Here is a 17,800-nt window from a genome sequence, read left to right as displayed (position 1 = left end):
TCCAACCTTACACTAAGTGGATCCTCAATATCCTTAAGCTCAAAGTAGTCTTCCAATTCACTAGTCCAATCAATCAAGTCTTTAGAATTCAATGTACCTAAAAATTTAGAAACCTTCATCTTATGGTTTAGCTTCAACTGAGATCCAGGTCGAGCAAACTCACCGGCCTTAATTCCAATAGGTCTCTCCATATGATTAGTTTTGTCCTCACTACTCAATCTAGAAACTTCAAAGTCTTTGACAACTTCCTCATAACTACCTTCAATACCCACATGCCTAGGTACACCACCTAAAGCACTTACAATTTTAGTAATCATGTCACTCTTCATCAATGCAATCTCAGATATGAACTTTGCTCTTATCTTCTCTAAGATCCTCAATTTCCCTATGGTCCAATATTCTTGGAGGCATCTTCCAAAATTTTAGCAAACCCTAAGCAATAGATCCACAAATCCAAAAGATCAATCAGCCACAATATCAACCTTCTCTACAAATCCTTGTATAAATTGCCTCAGCTTCGGTGATTTGTGAACACATTTAGCAACAGACCTTTGCTCTGATACCATCTAATGCAGTGTAAGGTAGGAGAATCCCCAAAGGAGATGTCCTAGCCCCTAGCAATAAACCACACAGTGGAAACACAAACAAAAATGAAAGATTTGAAGCCAATTCACAATAGTTTATTCATAGATATAATTCATTGCATGCAATGTGTCGGGTTATAAGGCCTTCCTAGTTACGGCCAAATATAAAGCAAGTAATAGTTTTGCAAGATCCCTTAAGATCCAAATCAAACCCTAGCTTGTCTAGATACACACTCTAGTAGAAACCCCCAAGGAAGATCTCAACTTGTGCTCACAAGCCCACCAAGCAATCTCCTTGTTTTCCAAGCCGCAACTACTAGCTCTTCTCCAAATTTGCTCCTCTACCACCTCCTTCTTCTCCACCATGGATGAATAATTAAAAATAACTTCACCACAACCCCTACTTATACCAATCTAAGCCACAAGTTGGCCTAGAACACAAATTAAATACAAATAAATAAATTAAATGCCACAAGTCAGCCTGTAATAGCAATTAAATGCCCAAAATTGATGTCTAAGTAAAATTGTGATATCTCCTATCTCTAATTGAATTAGACCTTGTGCTTAAAACTATAGTTAGTACTCTAGACATCTTTAGTCCTTGAAATTTTCATTCTCTAACTAATTCTAAAAAATTAGTTACATGGCCTGCAATAGGCACCAAATTCCTAAGCAAGGTCAAGCTCCATAAACCATGACGAGCAACCAAAGACCATGTCGAGCTCCCTAGACCATGTCGAGCAACCAAAGACCATGCTGAGGTCCCAAACCATGCCAAGCAACCAAATTCCATGTCGAGTCCCCAAACCATGACAAGCAACCAAAGACCATGTCGAGTTCCCAGACCATGCCAAGCTCTCAGTGTATGTCGAACACCAATATCTGCCAAGCTCCACAAACTTAACCAAAATCCCTGCAAACATGTAGGATTACAAGAAAACCCAATATTTTCCTACATCAAATTTAAAATGATTATTTGGTGAGTATCATTTTTATATATGGTATTTTTTTTTACGTGTATTGGTTCTCAAAAAGTTAATTCACTAGTACATTAGAAGTCAAATTTTGACCTAAATTTTTGACCAACTCCTCAAGAGAGTTGTTCAATACTTTTTTTTTGGTTTTTATGCCCAAATTGGTTGAAATGTTGACCAACTTAGGGGTTCCCAAGTTGGTCAAAATTTTGACCAGCTCAGGTTAATAATATCAAAAAATGAAAATCGTGATATTCATTGTTATGAACATGTTGTCTTGGCTTCTACAAACCCATGCTCTTGAGCCTTAGACCTAGCTCTTAATAGGGCTTCTTATTAGCGAGTGTATTGCATACTCTAGACATTTTCAGAAGTGTTCTGTATTCTATGTCTTAGATTTGTAAGATAGGGTTTAAAGTCTAAATTTACATTTCCTTTCCTATTTGCATCTTGTGCCTAACACACTGGATTCCAAATGTTTGAGCCCCACTCAATGGAGAATATATTAGATTTGGAAGGCTACACATGGGTCTTTAACAAGTATAACATTCAATTATCCCTACTTTGGAGCCTAAGATCTAGCTCTTGAAAGAGCTTCTTATTATGACTATCAGCATTACCATTGCAGTAAAATTCATGTAGAAGAAAAATGAATAGTGGAGATCGAGAAATTTAGGACTATAGTTGGGAATTTGAATTGCCACATGTGGAGGTTAGTTGTTTGTTTCTATATCCATTTTAAAAAATTTGTATGTTTTCGTCAAATAGTCAAGATATGGTGCATATAGAGTACGTATTTGGTGCTAAAAACTTTGATCACATTCTTAAAATTATTAACAATATTCTAAGCCTTGGCATTTGGATTTTATTTTTTATCATAACCTTTTCAAGTGGTAGGGAGCCTTAATCTTCCATCTTTGTGGGAAATAGTCCACCATTTAAAAGGCATTGAATGCTTCAATTTTCTAAGGCAGTAAGATTTGTCAATAAAATGGTAGATTTGAGGTATTTTAGTTTGAATATGTCACTGTGAAAGTTTAAACTACCCAAAAGACATGTTATGTGAGATATGTTTGATTCTATTTTCATAGGATCACAGTGGAGATCTTCAAATGTCAAATCCAATAAGTTCAGATTCGTTCTTATTCTATAGAAATGGTAAACCTTTAACCCGATTGAAATGTCTGCAACTTTAGACTCTTTTTTTCCTTTCTTTTTTTCTCTGCTAGGACCAACGAACTTACAGTCTTCCCTCAATTTTTTGTATAGAAGATATTTCTGGAGAAAGCTTGGAAAATTCCTCTAAGACTTGGATGGCTAGATGCATCAATGAAGGGAAAATTCCTGACTTTGTAGATGATCCATAAGCAGATTTGTCTTCTATGCAATACTTAGGAAAGAATTCCTATAAATGTTGTCAATGCTAATAACTGGTTTATATAATAGTAATGCTTCAAGAGGATTTGATGAATAGGCTGATTTATCAAGTAATATTCACATAATTGCTTTTTAGTGTGTATCAAATCTCTATTTTAAATTTTGACTTATTTTAAAGTAGGTTTCCCTAAATTTTTTATGAGTAGAAACTCTATTTTTCCCACATTTTTCTAGCACATTTCTTCAAAAACTTCAGCTCTACTACAATCAGTTGCAAAAGAAATTGGATTTCAATTAAATGCACAAAAAAAATCTAACTATTTTGTTGCATTAGTTAAAATTTGCACTCTTACTAATTTTCTCTAGTTCTGCATAATTTTTAATGTTGATGCAGTAAGATGAAATCGTATTTGGGCTTCAAACTATACGTAATTTTTTTTTTAAAAACTTGCAGTGCAATTTTCTATTGCAAGATTTATGTTGCAATTTTTTGTTACCATGATACCCTTTTGGATACCACATCCAATACACACACCATGCATTCAATGTATACCTTGAGAAATGAATTAATTAGAATGTTTTGATATGTATTTATTTTTCCATAATGTTTCACCTCAAAAAATAGGACTCCTTTGCAGTTTCATACCCACTGAAAAATCATAACCATAATGGCTATTGAGAAACTGCAAGTAAACTACACCTCATTGAAATTTTTTATATATGTGCTAGTTAGAGTATTTATTCCATGATTTGGTCATGGATTTTTCCTCTTAGTTGTTTCTATGTATGAGGACTTTTAGAATTGGTATTGTACATTTTGTATAACGAGCATATGCAAACTAGATTTGTATTGAAGAATTTGAAACCAAGTTGATTTAATAAATTTACAATTGCTTCAAATATTGGGAGTGCAGAACGAGCTTCTTATATGTTTAAAGAATCGAATTGGATTTATAACATGGTTTTCTTATTGGCAGGGCACAACAAATAGGGGCAAGGCAGAAGAAAGAAAAGTAGCTAACAAAGCCTATGTTGGACTTTTCCAGGTCACAAGGAGTGCCATTGAAGAGAGAGTTGAAGGAGTTTTGTGTAACAGAGGATGCCCTTCTTCATATTGGTACTCCCATTACTACTCACCATTTTTTTCTGGCCAACATGTTGATGTGACTAGAATCACAAAAGGAAAAAATTTCCAAGTTTATATTTACCTTTAATTAAATGGTTCTTGTTTTTTGCAACAGAGGCACATCAAGATGATTTTTTTAAAGATCTATCATCTATGCACACTCCATAATTGTACATCTATAAGTGATAATTAGAATATAACTTGTTGGCTTGTTTTCTTATGTGCAAGCACCTTCAATACATCTTTTTAACATGAACATCAAAAATTGTCTGGCAAGATAAATAATTATATAGTTGACCTCAAAGGTGTGTATGACATCATCCATTTCCTCTAAATTTAAGTTCCCTTTTTTTAATTCCTTGAGAATATACATAGATTAGAGCTTTGAAAAAATTTAGAGCTTTTTAAAATGTTTCCTTTTGGAAGGTAAATATATTTAGTGTTCACCCTGGTGGTAGCTAGAATCTCTATTGTAGCACAATCGTGCCATGTTCCACTTGTCCTAGTTCAAAGATTATTGTGGCTTCAAATGTATTTTTTTGTAGTAGATTAGGGAATCTAATTATCTTTTGTATAAAATTCATTTCCCTTGTGGTCATTCTGTGAACTATTTTGGACAAGTGTTGTAACTCACATTTTTTTGACATAAATGTTTAGTCTTCTGAACTGAGTGAGATCTTGAAGCTCCATTTGCCCTTAAGTCCAAGTGATTGATAACTATGTAATAGTTTGATCTTTTTGAAAGTAAGGAATTTTTTGGATATAGATTCTTCAAGAGTTTTTGGAGAAGTGATCATGGGTTTTTTTGTGGTTCAATTGCATCTGCTTTCACCTTTTAAGAAAACGTAAAATTGTTGTTTAAATGAAGATTCATATTTTCAGTATTGAAGCCTCATTCAAGTAGTTTACAAATATCTTTATGAGTTTGTTTCCTTCTCCAAGGATCTAGCAATTTTTTCTCTTTTTTAAAATTAGAAAAACTTTAAATTCATTTCTAAATTAAATGAGAACCTTGTTTTCATTGATCGTTTGTTTCATACTTAAAGATAAATGATTGATTGATAATACTAGTGCAATTACAATTCTCCATGGCCAAAAGAGATGGTTGATCAGAAGATTAATGCCAACCTTATTTGGAATAGGGGATAATGAAAAAGTAGGAATTTCCAACCTAGCATCTCATAGTTCATCAAAATTCCACCTAAAACCTTGGTCAACCAGTGGGAGACAAGATCTTGGAAAGGTATTGTTCACTCTTCTTAATGATACATTTCTCTTTTTGATGTTGCTTGTATCTTTTCTCTATCTTTACTGTGGTATATGATATTTTGTGATTTTACCATGCTAGATGATTGAAAGATTAAATAGTAGATAGAGTACTTATGCAATTAAATATTAAAATATCATTGGAGTTAAGACTTCAAGTAGGTAGACCACTATGCACTATTATTGTAGTGTTTTTAATTCATACAACCATTTCTTAATGTGGTTGTAAGTGATGTCAAAGAAATTATAATTTCTCTCATGCAAATAACACAAATAAAAATACACATCTAGTTATAGATTCCATTTTCATCTAGTTTTATGGTTTACTGAGCGGGCATATTACATTGCTCTATTTTAAATCTGATCTAATATACACATCCAATCCAGCTAATTTTTTTGAGCCCTTGTCTTGCACATTTTCTATATAAAGATAGTATCTAATCATGCAATGTATTTCTGACCCTTGTAGATGTTATGATGCCAATGATGCCAATTAGTGTATGCTTTTTTGGATGTCCATCTAACGTTAAAAAAAAAAGTGTGGACCCTCTGGATCACTGATAACTTAACAATTAGTTTATTTCTAAGGGCTTGTATTAAATAATAGAAGAGATTCAGCAAGAAGAATTAAATGCACAAAACACAAAATAAATACCACTTCAACAACATACTAAAACAAAATCTTACTCATTTCTATCAACTTCTACAACCAGCACAACTATGCTCTCTAAAATGGTGTAATCTTGCTCTAATACCAAATATGATGCAAGGATGAGGTGTTAACCTTTTTCTTATTACCAAACTCTTTCAATAAGGCTTCTTCCAAGCCTATCAAGCATCACATTTAGAGTCTTATCCAACTTTACTTTAAAGATTAGCTTTTTTATTGTAGTAAAAGTCAAGATTATAAATATTAATTTCAGAATCATGGCAAAACATATTAACATTGAATAGGATTCTAGACTATTTAGATTACAAAGGAAACTATGAGCTAGGGAATCAACATGATAATAAAATTAAATGAAGACTCCAACCATTAAACCATAAGTTGTGGGTCTTTATAGTGAATGATTTGAGTTGCTATGTCATTAGGGTTCATGCTGAAAAAACCTTAAATTTATTTTGCAAAGAAGCTAGAGTATAAGGGAGCAAGGAATTGTTACACAAACTCTTTTCTTCTTTGGGTGGATTTCATATGGAGATGGATTTTTAAGCTTAATGTTGTAGTTTTGAACATGTTCTATTAATAATTTTAAATTTTTTTTTTGGCTTGTTATCACTTACATGTCCATTATACCTATAGGAATCAGTTCCCGGTGTCTTAGCTTGTTCTTCTTCCATTGATATTTTAGAATGGTGTTAAATATCACCTATGTTTTCAATTTTCTCTTGGACCATGCTTAGCTATTTGGTGATAAATAGCTACAACTATAGAACTAACTGAATATCTACTCATGCAAGTTTTGAAGTGCATTGATGCTACATTTTTATCTTACAATTCTCTTTTTCTTGTTTGGATTTGATTTTTAAAATTATTTTATTATGCTTTATCTTTGAAAATTTGAAGGCTTCTTCATGTTCTACAAATCAAGAAATCGCAACTTGCAGGGAAAGAATTTACAAATATGATGTGTACTTGATCACAATTGGATACAAAGATCTAAAATGGGCTTCTAATTTAGAGATGGAGGATCTCATTTTGACCTGACATATTGCCACAATAATTTGTGAGAGACATGAATATTGTCTTGATGGAACTCCCTCTTCTTGTGCAACTATTGCTCCTCCTAGTTCGGGCAAGTCTGATGATAGTGTTGTTTCTTCTCCTGGTGTTGGTCCTAATGTTGGTGCTCCTTCCCATGTATCCAAGGAGGACAACAAGTTTATTCATTTAACATCATGCTATCGACATATTGTTCTTACCTAATTCTCTCACATCCCAATCTTCTAGCTCTCCACACAAACATTGAAAAAATGGCTTACATAGAGCTCCATCACGAACTCATTCCACTATTAAAGGGGGACAAAATGAGTGGGACTCAATGGAGCATCCATTGATATTGCATAAATATCAACAAATTTTAATATGCTAAGGATGTGCAACCGATTTAGTTGTATTGTTAATCTGAGCAAGCATCCATTAGTATTGCATAAATATCAATAAAATTTTGAATCATCAAAGCATAAAAACTTTGAGTATCATGATTGGATTGGCTATAGTATTGAAAATAAAGCATTTGAATCAAATGAAAGAGGCATTATTTTGCTAGTCTCAATAGCACGAATAAAAAGAAGCTTAACAATTCAAATTTAATAGTCAAAATCAAAACTTATCATCTATACTCCTTCACACCTCTATTGTCTTAAATGACATAAAATGATGATTACAGAGGACTTTAGAGTTGTCCACATTATCAAGAACCACTTGTTGGCAAAACCTCTAGCCTGCCATAGTATACTCTCCGAGTAACAACTGCTTAGGTTCTCATCCATCATTATCTCTTACCACATTATATAAGGTACTTGACATTGATATCTCCTCCAATTGCTTTGACAGACTAGGTTTCAAACCATCCAGAGCCCTCAATCCTCGACAAAACACATTCATTATGTTGAAAGGCTTTCTATATAATAGCAACACAAATGTCCAGCATGGAAATATGCCAAGATTCCTTGTCAATAAAAAAGATAAGGGAGCAATTACAAACTTCTAAATTAATTATTAAATAATTAAATGAAAAAATACAAAAAAAGTCTCCAAATAATAGTTGGCCAAAATAAAAGGAAGGCAAATGGAGGCCAAAATAATAGGCCCAAAAAAATAGGGACCAAAAAATATGTCCGAAAAAATAGGGCTGAAAATAGTTTAAATATGATTTTTTTTTTTTTGTTAAATATAATTGTGCATGCACATTCATACTTATTTTTTGTGGGGAGTGAGGGAATTTGAAATAAATTTGTGGAATGTGAAGAGACGTCTATTGGGGGGTATGAGGAGCCTCTCATCGATCATTTTCATTTTATGTTTTTGTAGGAAGGAAGAGGTGGAGATTATTGGAGGATTAGATTGGAGTTTTTGAACAGGAGTAGATTGAAGTTTTGGATTAATTTTTTTACAGGTGAGATTTCTATTTTTTATTTATATTTAGATGTAGATGTAAATTGAGATTCAAAATTAGTTATAATATTCTACTTTGACGTAGATTTCAATTTTAATTAGTTTCATTTAGATTTAGAATTCTATTCAAAATTGTTTAGGTTTGCATTTAATAATTTAGTCTTGCATGTTTGATTTAGATTTAGATTTAGATTTGCATTCAAAACCTATTTGATTGATATATTTTATGATACTTTTCATTTGCATATTTTAAAAGTGCATGTTTCAAATTAGTTTTAGATGTGCATGTAAATCATATTAGTTTAGATTTGCATATTTCAAAATAGTTTTGGTTTGCATGTTTTAGATTTGAATGTTTCATAATAGTTTTAGATTTGCATGTTTCAAAGTATTTATATTTTCATGTTTCAAAGTACAATTTTATCATTAATGTGGATGACAATGCCACCAAATCAAGACAATTTGTATTTTATCAAAGGTAATCATATATTTAAAGTAGATGAATCATATATTTAATCTATATTTTATCATTATTGAATTATAAAAATTTTTAAAAACATTCTCGAAATAATAGCTGGCCAAAATATTATTAAGCCAACTGGATGCCGAAATAATAGGGCTCGAAAATAGGGGCCAAAAAATAAGACCCAAAAAATAGGGCTAGAAATTAGGACCCAAAAAAATAATGCCAAAAAAATAGGGATAAAATAATTTCATTAAATTTTTAAATATAAAACATTTTCTTTTTGTTAAATATATTTTTGCATGAACATTTAATATGCTTTGTTTGTGGGGGGTGAGGGAATTTGAAATAAATTCATGGAATGTCAAAAGACATCTAATGGGGAATATGAGGAGTCTCTCATATGTTATAAAAAAAAATGCTCCTCATTTCATTTTCATTTTGTGTTTTTACAAGGAGGAAGAGGTGGAGATTATTGGAGTAGATTAGAGTTTTTGAAGATTAGATTAAAGTTTTGAAGTAATTTTTTGCATGTGAGATTTCTATTTTAATTTTTAATTTTAATTTTAGTTTTGCAGTTAGATTTAGATTTAGTTATGTATTTAGATTTAAATGTAGATTTAGTTTCAAAATTAGTTATAATATTCTCCTTTGATTTAGATTTTATTTTCAATAAGTTTCATATAGTTTAGCCTTGTATGTTTGATTTAGATTTAGAATTCAAATTGATTCAAAATCTATTTGATATACATATTTGATAATACATTTCATTTGCAAATTTTTTTAATGTGCATGTTTCAATTTAATTTTACATTTCCATATTTCATATTAGTTTTAGATTTGCATATTTCAAAATGCTTTTGGTTAATAGTTTTATATTTGCATGTTTAAAAATATTTATATTTTGATGTTTCATAATTAAATTTTATTATTAATGCGGATGGCAAGGTCACCTTATCAATAAAATTTGTATTTTATTAAAGTTAATGATTAATTTAAAATAAACGAATCATATATTTAGTTTATATTTTGTCATTATTTAATTATATTATGTATGTGTTTTATTTAAATATTTTTCATAATATATATAGATTTTTATTAATATTTATATTTGTAATGTTTAAAAAGTGGAAGGCAACGCCACCATATTTCAAACATTACAATCTAACTATTTTATTTGAAATAGTTTTGATTTTTATTTATGTTATTTTGAACATTATTCATTTGAAAGAATTTATGTTAACTATTAATACTTTTTCATTCTGATTATTTCTATACGTTGAATTTTTTTTATAAGTTTGCAAGTTACTATTTGAGTTATGGATGCCTCGAATAGAGAATCAAACATTATTTGGTACTAGCCTGACTACTTCAATGACCTCAAATGATTTTTTTGAGACCAAGTTTGAAAAATACCTACAAATAATTAAAGAGAAGTGCAAAACTATAATTAAAGTTGTGGAGAACACAATATTTCCAATTGACTATGTTGAGAAAATGGAAGTAATGCATATAGAAGATGCGTAAAAATTCATGTGTGACACATCTACAAAAGTGGATGGGTTTCCCTCAATGATGAAAGAAGTCTTTCACAATCATTGTTCAAATAATGGTCGCAAAAGAATCCTGATCATTGAAGAATATGACATGTATTTACACCATTATAGAGATATTTTTTTATATATAGTTCATTTTGGTCTCCGGTTTCAAAATTTTACTTCTAATTAGTTGTATTGGTAGTTTTGTTTCCCTATTGTTCTATGTAACTTTCATGAAGAAGAGAACAAGACACAACAAATTTATTGTTGTACAAAACATTTCTTTAATGGATGTGGCTGCTAAATATGTTAATTAAGAAAGAAAATCATAAGTCTAAAAAGATGTCTTTAATCATAGGCATATTTATTTATTACAATTCTTAATCATTGCAATAAAAATTGCATTAGCATTACTAAAAATTCAACAATATATAATGTTCTCACATAATCATGGAGAAATAATTTCCATAAAATTGATTCTTATATATTATTTCACACTTTTTACATCATCTAAATTATTGTGTTGGGACTTATAATTTCCCTTTCATGAATTAAATTTTTTCCACAATTCGAGTCATTTGTATAACATATATCCCAAATTTGACCATAGTTATACTCCAAATTCTCCAACACTACACCTAAATCGCATACTTCCCTTAACCATGTCCCTTATTTTAGTGTAATATTTAACCACTAATTAACCCTAATCATAACACAGAGTGTCATATAAATGTAAACCTTAGATCCTAACTCTAACTCTTACTCTATTTATGACTATACTAATCATTTAGTAAATTATATACCTTACCCTAACCCTATATGTACTAGTAACTAGAAATAATATTATATTTTTTATAAGTGAGAATATATATATAAAGAGAGAGAGAGATTGAGAGAGAGAGAGAGAGAGAGAGAGAGAGAGAGAGAGCATATTTATAGACAAGAGGGAGCTCATATTATGTTTCTTATAGATACATGTTTTCTAGAGAGAGAGAGAGAGAGAGAGAAGAAAAGATGGTGTAGGAGCATCTTGGGTTTTCTTGCGATCTTGTATTTTTGGAGGGATTTTGGTTAAGTTTTGTGGAGCTTAGCAAATACTAGTGCTTGGCATGGTCTAGGAACTCAGCATGGACTTTGGTTGCTCAGCATAGTCTGGGAACTTGGGATGGTTTTTGGTTGCTTGGCATGGTCTAGGAACTTAGCATGGTTTGTGATTGTTCGGCATGGTCTGGGAACTCAGCGTGGTCTTTGGTTGCTTAGCATGGTCATGGAGCTTGGCCTTCCTTAGGAATTTGGTGTCTGTTACATGTCATGCAACTAATTTTCCACAATGATTCAGAGGATGACGATTTCAAGGGTTGAAGAGGGCCTAGAGTACTAACTACAGTTCGAAGCATGAGTTCTAATCCAATTGGATCTAGGAGATATCACAGTTTTACTTAGATATCAATTTTGGGCATTTAATTGTTGTTGCAGGCTAACTTGTGGCATTTGATTTGTGTATTTGTATTTAATTTGTGTTCTAGGCCGAATTTTGGCTTAGATTAGTCCTAACTTTAATCCTAAACCCAATTCTAATCCTAATCCCAACCCTAACTCTAACTCTAACCCTAAATCTAAACCTAACTATAACCCTAAATATAACCCTAATTCCAACCCTAACCCAAAATCTAACCCAACCCCAACTCTATCTCCAACTTTAACTTTAACTCTAACTTGATCTCTAACTCTAACTCTAATTCTAACTCTAACCCTAACCTAGCCTCAATTCTAGCCCCAATTCTAACCCTAACTCTAACCTAACTATAACTCTAACACTAACACTAACACTAACATTAATTCTAACCCTAACTCTAATCGTAACCCTTGTGCCAACCCTAACCCTACCCCTAACTCTAACTCTAACCCTTGTTCTAACACTAATTCTAACTCTAACTCTAACTCTATCTCAAACCCTAACTCAAAATCTAACCCTAATCCTAACCTTAACTATATCTATAACCCTAATTCTAGCCCTAACCCTTATTCTTACCCTTACCCTAACCCTAACTCTAACTCAATCTACAACCCTAATTATATTTGTAACCCTAGTTCTAACCCTAACCCTAATCCTAACTCTAACTCTAATTGTAACTCAAATTCTACCCCTAACCCTAACCTATATAACCCTAACTCTAACCATAATTCTAATCCTATCCCTAATTCTAGCCCTAATCCTAACCTAATTCTAATCCTAACTATAACTCTAATCCAAACTCTAACCCTAACTCTAACTCTAACTCTAACTCTAACTCTAATTCTCACCCTAACCCTAGCACTATTTCTAACCCTAACTCTAACTCTAATGCTAATCCTAATTCTAACCCTAATTCTAACCTTAAATCTAACTCTAACCCTAACTCTAACTCTAACTTTATCTCTAATTCTAACCCTACCCCTAATTCTAACCCTTACTATAACTCTAACTCTAACTCCAATTGTAACCCTAACTCTAGCATTAACCCTAACCCTAACTCTAACTATAAACCTACCCCTAATCCTAACCCTAACACTATATATAACTCTAACTCTAACCCTAACCTTAATTCTAATATTAATCCTAACCCTAACTCTAACCCTAATCCTAAATCTAACCAAGTAACTTTAACCCTAACCCTAACCCCAACTCTATCTCTAACTTTAACTTGAACCCAAACCCTAACTCTAATTCTAACCCTAACCCCAATCCTAATCCTAACCCTAATCCTATCCCTAATTCTAACCCTAACTCTAACTCTAATTCTAACTCTAACTCTTATATATACTAATACTAACACTAACACTACCTCTAATTTTAGCTCTAACACTAATTATAACCCTAACCCTAATGTTAACCCTAATCCTAACCCTAAATCTAACGCTAACCTTAATTCTAACCCTAAATATAACCTTAACTCTAATTCTAACTCTAACCCTTATTCTAACTCTAATTCTAACTCTAACTCACACTAACTCTTATTCTAACCCTAACTATATTTGTAACCCTAATTCTAACCCTCACCCTAATTGTTACTCTTACCCTAACTCTAACCCTAACTCTAAACCTAGCTATATTTGTAACCCTAATTCTAACCCTAATCGTAACCCTAACTCTAAATCTAATTCTAAACCTAACCCTAATCCTAATCCTAACTCTAACTCTAACTATAACTCTAACCTTGACCCTAATGCTAGCTCTAATTATAAACCTAACCCTAAAAATAACCCTAAATCTAACCCTAACTCTAATTCAAACCCTATCCCTCACCCTAATTTTAATCCTAATCCTAATCCTAACTCTAACTCTGACCCTAACCCTAACCCTAACCTTAACACTAACCTTAACCCTAACCCTAATTCTAACCTTAACCTTGACCTTAACTCTAAGTCTAACCCTAACCCTAACCTTAACACTAACCTTAACCATAAACATTAATCTATCCTTAAATCTAACTCTACCATAATTAGACTCTAACCATATCCCTAACTTTAATCCTAGTTGAAAACCTAACCCTAACCATAACTAACCTTAACCCTGACTCAAACCATAACGGTAACCCTAACCCTAACTCTAGCCCTACTATAACCCTAACCCTTACTCTAACCCTAACCTTAACCATGAGCACAACTCTAACCCTAACCTTAACCATGAACATAACTTTATCCCTAACTCTAACCCTAAATCTAACTCTACCATAATTGGACTCTAACACTAACCCTAACCTTAACTTTAATCATGACTCAAACCCTAACCCTAATACTAACTCTAACTTAACCCTCACTCAAGCCCTAGCCTTAACCCTAACCCTAACCTTGACCCTAGCCCTACAATAACCTTAACCCTAACCCTAACTATAACCATAACTCTAACCCTAACCTTAACCATAAGCATAACTCTAATCCTAACCTTAACCATAAACATAAGTCTACCCCTAACTCTAACCCTAAATCTAACTCTACCATAATTGGCTCTAACCCTAACCCTAACCATAACCATAGCTCTAACCCTAATATTAACCATGACCATAACCCTAATCCTAAACCATAAACACAACTCTAATTCGAACCTTAACAGCAATAACCACAACCAGAACTCTAACCCTAACCTTAACCATAGCTAAAACCTTAACCCTAACTATCCTTAAGGTTAACATTAACTATAATGGTAACTTTGTCCCTAACCATATATCTATGTTTGACTATAACATTTTACATTACAATATCCCAAAAATAAAATTAATTTTTTTATCTAAATTAAATCTATATATTAAATGTTTTTAAAAAAATTTAAAGCATAATTTTATAGTAACCTTATACAACTCTAATTAAAAATTAATTAACAATTTTATATTGACCTTATCAAAATATAAATAAAAAGTAAATATTTTTCCTATTGCACCACGACTACCACTAGCTCTTATATATATATATATATATATATATTATGTATGTATGTATGTATGTATGTATGTACATACATACATATATGTATGTCTATATATATAATACATATACATATACATATATGTATATACATATACATATACATATATGTATATGTATATGTATATATATATATATACATACATATATATATGTATGTATATATATATATATACATACATATATATGTATGTATATATATGTAGATATATATATGTGTATGTATATATGTATGTGTATATATGTATATGTATATATATGTATGTGTATGTATATGTATGTCTATATACATATATGTATGTACATACATATGTATGTATATATATGTATATATATATGTGTGTATGTATATATATGTATATGTGTGTATATATATGTATATGTATATGTGTGTATATATGTATGTGTATATATGTATATGTATATGTATGTACATATATATGTATGTATGTACACACACACACACACACACACACACACACACATATTACGCTAATAGTAATCATTCTTGAGGTGCCTATTTTTATTTTAATAAATTCCAACTCCAATTCAAATAACCTTGCGATTAAATAAAAATAGGCACCTCAAGAATGATTACTCTCAGCATAATATATATATATATAGTTAATATTAGGGGGAAAGCCCCAATAGTCTATGTGGTGGGGGTGGGGGGGGGGGGGGGTGTCCCATAACCATGATAGTTTTGTGATAGATTCTTTCCAAAATTCACTAGTAAGTTTTGACTCATTTTTCGATCAAAATTGGTCAAATTTTTAACTCATATTGGTTGAAGTTTCGACCAATAGTTTTGTCACAATTTTTGTGGTCAACATTTCAACTAATTTCTCTAATCGTCAAAATTTCGTTAATGTTTTATTAAAAATAAAAAGTCCTATTTCTCATTCTTCATCGACCAAGATGCCAAACCCACAACGACATCCTTGTCGATGACTTGGTCAAAAATTTGAGTAAGTTTGGTCAAATTTTCAACCAAGCCATACCCCTGCTTTGTTTTAAAAAAATAAAAATTGGATTGAAGATGATTCATGAAAAAGTGAAATTTATCCTTGATATGGAGCACCCTACGGATGCCACTGGACTCAACTCTTTCTTGGACACTAGAAGTTCATTAAGAACTTTGCATAAAAATTCTATTGGTTGGATAAGTTGACTCGAAATGGCAAGCTATACGAGAAATTCATGTCCCAATTCAGCTATGCCATAATGGGTGTACACACTAGCCTTGTTTGAGCTTCTTGAAGACCTCTCCTTGTGCAATCTCCCATGTGCATGGTTTGCCATTTTGAGTCAACTTATCCAAGCAATAGGATTTTTCTACAAAGTTCTTCTGGAAGTACCCAATGTGTCCAAGAAAGAGTTAAGTCCAGTGACATTTGTAGGGGGCTCCATATCAAGGATAAATCTCACTTTTTTTGGAATAACCTTCAATCCAATAATCTTACACAAAACGATTTTCTCACTTGGGAAATTATTATGCCAACTTTGACTTCAGATGGTTAAGCCAAATTCACAATATTGTGGGAGTTATTTAGTTTTCAATGGTTATATGTTTATTTTCTTTTCATATATTTTGTATTTGTTCTACACATACTTTCATGATATTTTGTTAAGTATATCTTCTTCATATTTGCAGTAGAAAGATTGATTTTTGGGTGAATATGGAAGACTCATAGGCTTATACCTAGCCATACAAATCCATCACCTGCTAGAAGGCCTTTCTAGTAGGACATAGATTTTAAGAAGCAAGTAGTTCATACTTTAACTATTTGAATGAAGCTGCAACATATTAACAAATTGAATTGAATAAAGTATTGTATGTTTGATATGGTTCAATTCAATGTTGATCATTTTGATAGGAATTTATGGAGTTTGTTAATTGCATCAGATACATTTGTTGTAAACCAAAAGTTGACATTTTTCCTGTCATTTCACTACCTAAGCAATTTTATTGCATTTTAACATTTTTGTAGTCACAAGGAGTTTAAATGTCAAAAGTTATCTCTCTCATATTTAATTTGCATGACAATTGTTTGTATTAATGTCTACCTACATATTTACATAGTGTGGATCATCTATATGCATTCTAAAGTCAAAAACAATTGCATCTACATTATTGTTCTTTACATAGACATCTTAGTAACAATTTGAGAGCATTTAAAACATATTTGACATTATTTCAAGAAATCATTAACAACTAAAACATTGAAACAACATGTACAAAGATTGTTTGCAATGTATTTAACAAAGTTCCTTGAGTCTCTAATTTTGAGGCTGAATTTGGCAAGGGGCCTTTTAGTGGTATAAGTGCATGATCTTGTTAGTCTGTAGGCTAAAGAGAAGTTATTATCATTTTAGTTTTGGTTATGGGTAGTAGAATTGCACATCATGGAATGGTTTTATGTAAATAAATAGGGATGGAAAGAAAGAACTCAGAAGAGTCCTTGTGTCTCAGCAACAAATAAAGCAATAATGACCAGCTATGACAAGTATTGCTCTCTTCCTCAAGAGATATCGGATATGCTTCCTTTCACACAATTCTTCGTATACCGAACAAGGGTGAATCACTTGTTTCTAGCTTGTAGCCTAGAATTGATCACAATGAATGCAAAAATCAGTCATCAGGTGGGTGTTCTAATGAAGATATAACTTTGGATGCAATGATTCATACCATGTCATTGAGTCATCATGTTGATCACAAAGTGGAAATGGTTACAACCATGGATCATCCCATTGGAAAAGATGAAAACAAGATACCAAGGTGTGACACGTATTCAGATTATAGCAACAATAGATCTAATCATGTGGTTGGACTCATTTCACATTACGGTAATCATGAGAATGTAAACACAAATGACTCTATAGCAATCTTATC

The sequence above is a fragment of the Cupressus sempervirens genome, chromosome 10, assembly GCF_028749045.1.
Source record: "Cupressus sempervirens isolate cs-2001-9-10 chromosome 10, ASM2874904v1, whole genome shotgun sequence".
Lineage (NCBI taxonomy): Eukaryota > Viridiplantae > Streptophyta > Pinopsida > Cupressales > Cupressaceae > Cupressus > Cupressus sempervirens.
The sequence above is the reverse complement of the archived record's forward strand: the minus strand, read 5'-3'. Positions refer to the sequence as shown.